The sequence below is a fragment of the Lolium rigidum genome, chromosome 2 (genome assembly GCF_022539505.1).
Source record: "Lolium rigidum isolate FL_2022 chromosome 2, APGP_CSIRO_Lrig_0.1, whole genome shotgun sequence".
Lineage (NCBI taxonomy): Eukaryota > Viridiplantae > Streptophyta > Magnoliopsida > Poales > Poaceae > Lolium > Lolium rigidum.
Window position 1 is genome coordinate 236,745,177 of NC_061509.1, and position 6,168 is coordinate 236,751,344.

Genomic DNA, 6,168 nt, shown 5'->3' on the forward strand with positions numbered 1-6,168 from the left:
CCCAAGCTTAGTTACTGCTCGTCCCGAGCAGGTAAAACGATAACAAAGATAATTTCGAAGTGACATGCCATCATAATCTTGATCATACTATTTGTAAACATATGTAATGAATGCAGCGATCAAAACAATGGTAATGACATGAGTAAACAAGCTGAATCATAAAGCAAAGACTTTTCATGAATAGTACTTCAAGACAAGCACAAATAAGTCTTGCATAAGAGTTAACTCATAAAGCAATAAATCAAAGTAAAGGTGTTGAAGCAACACAAAGGAAGATTAAGTTTCAGCGGTTGCTTTCAACTTATAACATGTATATCTCATGGATAGTGTCAATATAAAGTAATATAACAAGTGCAATATGCAAGTATGTAGGAATCAATGCATAGTTCACACAAGTGTTTGCTTCTTAAGGTGGAGAGAGATAGGTAAACTGACTCAACAATAAAAGTAAAAGAATGGTCCTTCGAAGAGGAAAGCATCGATTGCTATATTTGTGCTAGAGCTTTTATTTTGAAAACATGAAACAATTTTGTCAACGGTAGTAATAAAGCATATGAGTTATGTAAATTATATCTTACAAGTTACAAGCCTCATGCATAGTATACTAATAGTGCCCGCACCTTGTCCTACTTAGCTTGGACTACCGGATCTTTGCAATGCCATGTTTCAACCAAGTGTCACAAAGGGGTACCTCCATGCCGCCTGTACAAAGGTCTAAGGAGAAAGCTCGCATTTTGGATTTCTCGCTTTTGATTATTCTCAACTTAGACATCCATACCGGGACAACATGGACAACAGATAATGGACTCCTCTTAAATGCATAAGCATGTAGCAATAATTATTATTCTCATATGAGATTGAGGATATATGTCCAAAACTGAAACTTCAACCATGATTCATGGCTTTAGTTAGCGGCCCAATGTTCTTCTCTAACAATATGCATGCTCCAACCATTAAGGTGGTAGATCCTTCAGACAAGACGGACATGCATAGCAACTCACATGATATTCAACAAAGAATAGTTGATGGCGTTCCCCAGAAGCATGGTTATCGCACAACAAGCAACTTAATAAGAGATAAAGTGCATAAGTACATATTCAATACTACGATAGTTTTTAAGGCTATTTTGTCCCATGAGCTATATATTGCAAAGGCGAATGATGGAATTTTAAAGGTAGCACTCAAGCAATTTACTTTGGAATGGCGGAGAAATACCATGTAGTAGGTAGGTATGGTGGACACAAATGGCATAGTAGTTGGCTCAAGGATTTTGGATGCATGAGAAGTATTCCCTCTCGATACAAGGTTTAGGCTAGCAAGGTTATTTGAAGCAAACTCAAGGATGAACCGGTGCAGCAAAACTCACATAAAAGACATATTGTAAACATTATAAGACTCTACACCGTCTTCCTTGTTGTTCAAAACTCAATACTAGATATTATCTAGACCTTAGAGAGACCAAATATGCAAATCAAATTTTAGCAAGCTCTATGTATTTCTTCATTAATGGGTGCAAAGCATATGATGCAAGAGCTTAATCATGAGCACAACAATTGCCAAGTATCACATTATCCAAGACATTTTAGAATTACTACATGTAGCATTTTCCAATTCCAACCATATAACAATTTAACGAAGAAGAAACTTCGCCATGAACATTATGAGTAAAGCCTAAGGACATATTTGTCCATATGCAACGATGGAGCGTGTCTCTCTCCCACAAAGTGAATGCTAGGATCCATTTTATTCAAACAAAAACAAAAAAAAACAAACCGACGCTCCAAGTAAAGAACACAAGATGTGACTGAATAAAAATATAGTTTCGGGGGAGGAACTCGATGATGTTGTCGATGAAGAAGGGGATGCCTTGGGCATCCCCAAGCTTAGACGCTTGAGTCTTCTTAAAATATGCAGGGATGAACCACGGGGGCATCCCCAAGCTTAGAGCTTTCACTCCTCTTGATCATAGTATATCATACTCCTCTCTTGACCCTTGAAAACTTCCTTCACACCAAACTTCAAGCAAACTCATTAGAGGGTTAGTGCACAATTAATAATTCACATGTTCAAAGGTAACACAATCATTCTTTACACTTCTGGACATTGCACAAAGCTACTGGACATTAATGGATCAAAGAAATTCATCCGACATAGCAAATATGGCAATGCGAAATAAAAGGCAGAATCTGTCAAAAACAGAACAGTTCGTAAAGACGAATTTTAAAATGGCACCAGACTTGCTCAAATGGAAAAACTCAAAACTAATGAAAGTTGCGTACATATCTGAGGATCACGCTCGTAAATTGGCAGATTTTTTCGAATTTTCTACAGAGACTTGTGCCCAGATTCGTGACAGATAGCAATGCTGTTTCTGCGCAGCGATCCCAAATATAACATCAACTTTAACATAGAAACTTACTTGGCACAAAAACATGATAAGGAGAGGTTGCTACAGTAGTAAACAACTTCCAAGACTCAAATATAAAACAAAGTACTGTAGAAAAACATGGGTTGTCTCCCATAAGCGCTTTTCTTTAATGCCTTTCAGCTAGGCGCAGAAAGTACAAATCAAGTAACATCAAAAGTAGAAGCATCAACATCATAACTTGTTCTAATAATGGAATCAAAAGGCAACTTCATTCTCTTTCTAGGGAAGTGTTCCATACCTTTCTTGAGAGGAAATTTATATTTAATATTACCTTTCCTCATATCAATAACAGCACCAACAGTTCGAAGAAAAGGTCTTCCCAACACAATAGGACAAGATGCATTGCATTCGATATCCAAGACAACAAAATCAACGGGGACAAGGTTATTTTTAACCGTAATGCGCACATTATCAATCCTCCCCAAAGGTTTCTTTTTAACATTATCGGTAAGATTAACATCCAAATAACAATTCTTCAATGGTGGCAAGTCAAGCATATCATAAATCTTTTTAGGCATAACAGAAATACTTGCACCAAGATCACATAAAGCATTACATTCAAAGTCATTAAATTTCATTTTAATGATGGGCTCCCAACCATCTTCTAACTTTCTAGGAATAGAAGTTTCAAGTTTTAGTTTCTCTTCTCTAGCTTTTATGAGAGCATTTGTAATATGTTTTGTAAAGGCTAAATTTATAGCACTAGCATTAGGACTTTTAGCAAGTTTTTGTAAGAACTTTATAACTTCAGAGATGTGGCAATCATCAAAATCTAAATCATTGTGAGCTACAGCAATGGGATCATTGTTCCCAAGGTTGGAAAAAATTTCAGCAGTTTTATCACAAATGGTTTCAGCAGTTTTAGCAATTTCAGGCAGTTTTGTACGCTTTGCACTAGGAGTAGAAACATTGCCAACACCAATTATTTTACCATTGATAGTAGGAGGTGCAGCAACATGTGAAGAATTAACATTACTAGTGGTGGTAATAGTCCAAACTTTAACTACATTATTCTCTTTAGCTAGTTTTTCATTTTCTTCTCTATCCCACCTAGCACGCAGTTCAGCCATTAATCTTATATTCTCATTAATTTAACTTGGATAGCATTTGCTATAGTAGTAATCTTATTATCAATATCATTATTAGGCATAACTTTCAATTTTAAAAGATTAACGTCAGAGGCAAGTCTATCAACTCTAGAAGCAATAATATCAATTTTATCAAGCTTTTCCTCAACAGATTTGTTAAAAGCAGTTTGTGTACTAATAAATTCTTTAAGCATAGCTTCAAGACCATAGGGTACACTCCTATTATTGTTGTAAGAATTCCCATAAGAATTACCATAACCATTACCATTAGCGAAGGATATGGCCTATAGTTATTACCGTAGTTGTTCCTATAAGCATTGTTGTTGAAATTATTATTTTTAATGAAATTCACATCAACATTTTCTTCTTGAGCAACCAATGAAGCTAAAGGAACATTATTTGGATCAACATTAGATCTACCATTCACAAGCATAGACATAATCACATCAATCTTATCACTCAAGGAAGATGTTTCTTCAACGGAATTTACCTTCTTACCTTGTGGAGCTCTTTCCGTGTGCCATTCGGAGTAATTTATCATCATATCATCAAGAAGTTTTGTAGCCGCCCCAAAGTGATGGACATAAAGGTACCTCCAAGCAGCTGAATCCAATAAATTCCGCGAAGAAAAATTTAGTCCTGCATAGAAGGTTTGGATGATCATCCAAGTAGTCGGTCCATGGGTTGGGCAATTCTTTACCAAAGTTTTCATTCTCTCCCATGCTTGAGCAACATGTTCAGTATCTAATTGCTTAAAATTCATTATGCTACTTCTCAAAGATATAATTTTAGCGGGAGGATAATATCTACCAATAAAAGCATCCTTACATTTAGTCCATGAATCAATACTATTCTTAGGCAAAGATAGCAACCAATCTTTAGCTCTTCCTCTTAATGAGAAAGGAAACACTTTCAATTTAATAATATCACCATCTACATCCTTATACTTTTGCATTCCACAAAGTTCAACAAAATTATTGAGATGGGCAGCAGCATCATCAGAACTAACACCAGAAAATTGATCTCTCATAACCAGGTTCAGTAAAGCAGGTTTAATTTCAAAGAATTCTGTTGTAGTAGCAGGTGGAGCAATAGGTGTGCATAGGAAATCATTATTATTTGCGTTTGTGAAGTCACACAACTTAGTATTTTCAGGGGTATTCATTTTAGCAACGGTAAATAAAACAAACTAGATAAAGTAAATGCAAGTAACTAATTTTTTTTTGTGTTTTTGATTTAGAGAGCAAGACAGTAAATAAAGTAAAACTAGCAACTAATTTTTTTGTGTTTTGTTTAGGTGCAGCAAACAAAGTAGTAAATAAAATAAAGCAAGACAAAAACAAAGTAAAGAGATTGAGAAGTGGAGACTCCCCTTGCAGCGTGTCTTGATCTCCCCGGCAACGGCGCCGTAAAACGGGCTTGATGCGCGTAGATGTACACGTCCGTTGGGAACCCCAAGAGGAAGGTATGATGCGCACGGTGGCAAGTTTTCCCTCAGAAAGAAACCAAGGTTTAATCGGACCAGTAGGAGCCAAGAAGCACGTTGAAGGTTGATGGTGGCGAAATGTGATGCGGCGCAACAACAGGGATTCCGGCGCCAACGTGGAACCTGCACAACAAAACCAAAGTACTTTGCCCCAACGAAACGAGTGAGGTTGTCAATCTCACCGGCTTGCTGTAACAAAGGATTAACCGTATTGTGTGGAAGATGATTGTTTGCAAGAAAACAGTAAAACAAGTATTGCAGTAGATTGTATGCGATGTAAAGAATAGGACCGGGGTCCACAGTTCACTAGAGGTGTCTCTCCCATAAGATAAAAGCATGTTGGGTGAACAAATTATAGTCGGGCAATTGACAAATAGAGAAGGGCATAACAATGCATGTACATGATATGATAAATATAGTGAGATTTAATCCGGGCATTACGACAAAGTACATAGACCGCCATCCAACTGCATCTATGCCTAAAAAGTCCACCTTCAAGTTATCATCCGAACCCCATTCGGTATTAAGTTGCAAAGCAACGGACAATTGCATTAAGTATGGTGCGTAATGTAATCGACAACTACATCCTTAGACATAGAATCAATGTTTTATCCCTAGTGGCAACAGCACATCACAACCTTAGAACTTTCTCGTCACTGTCCCGGTGTCAATGAAGGCATGAACCCACTATCGAGCATAAATACTCCCTCTTGGAGTTAAGAGCAAAAACTTGGCCGAGCCTCTACTAATAACGGAGAGCATGCAAGATCATAAACAACACATAAACAATAGATTGATAATCACCATAACATAGTATTCTCTATCCATCGGATCCCGACAAACACAACATATAGTATTACAGATAGATGATCTTGATCATGTTAGGCAGCTCACAAGATCCAACAATGAAGCACAATTAGGAGAAGACGACCATCTAGCTACTCGCTATGGACCCATAGTCCAGGGGTGAACTACTCACTCATCACTCCGGAGGCGACCATGGCGGTGTAGAGTCCTCCGGGAGATGAATCCCCTCTCCGGCAGGGTGCCGGAGGCGATCTCCTGAATCCCCCGAGATGGGATTCGCGGCGGCGGCGTCTCCGGAAGGTTTTCCGTATCGTGGCTCTCGGTGCCGGGGGTTTCGCGACGGAGGCTATAAGTAGGCG